This window comes from Aulostomus chinensis, chromosome 9 (assembly GCF_037954235.1).
Source record: "Aulostomus chinensis isolate RoL2024-O1b breed Wild chromosome 9, RoL_Achi_v1.0, whole genome shotgun sequence".
Lineage (NCBI taxonomy): Eukaryota > Metazoa > Chordata > Actinopteri > Syngnathiformes > Aulostomidae > Aulostomus > Aulostomus chinensis.
In genome coordinates, this window is record NC_141328.1 from 18,466,732 (window position 1) to 18,467,625 (window position 894).

Here is an 894-nt window from a genome sequence, read left to right on the forward strand (position 1 = left end):
CTAGTCAGGCCATTCTCCTCCTGGGTCGTCCAATAACCGTACTTTTATTGTCACCAGTCCAGGCATGTGTTCCCAACGTGTCAGCCGCCCTTTTGAGTTTGAATGAAACACAGCAGGCTGTCAATTATCTCCAGTGTTAAGCCTTTCACGTTATTAAGGAGGGGAAAAAAAGTCTAAATTTACCTGCAGCATAATTTTTCTCTTTGATTTGAGAAACGTGTGAAGTCAAACAGGGCGTGTACTTGCTGCCAGACATCAATACTCACACCCCATGGCTTTGACAGGTCCAGATACTATCAATGTTACCATGGTCACAGTGAAGAGAAACAATTCTTCATATGCTGTGACTCGCACTGTGACAGTATAAACCACTGCACAATTTGTTTTACAGACTATATACTGTATGTGTAAACAGTTAATGGGGCATCTAAAGTAGTCTGTGTACCATAACTCTCCTAAAGCTGCACTTCTCATGGTATTAATGGAAAATGTCAGTCACTTCGATTCAACCATTTCTTTCTTTTTAGTGGCTGAGACGCTTTGTTGCTTTTCCTTTTTATTTGAACAAATGGTCAAATGAACATCCTGCAATCTGCTGGTCGCTTTACTGAATGCGTACAATGAAAACAGAGATATGCAGCTGGCTTTTCAAAATAAAAGTTTTGAAGCGTATTCCTGCTGTTTGGAGGGTTCAAAAATCTATCCATCTATCCATCTGTCTATCTATCTATCTGTCTGTCTATATCTATCTGTCTATCTATCTATCTATCTATCATCTATCTATTATCTATCTATCTGTCTATCTATCTGTCTATCTATCTATCTATCTATCTATCTATCTATCTATCTATCTATCTATCTATCTATCTATCTATCTGTCTATCTATCTATCTA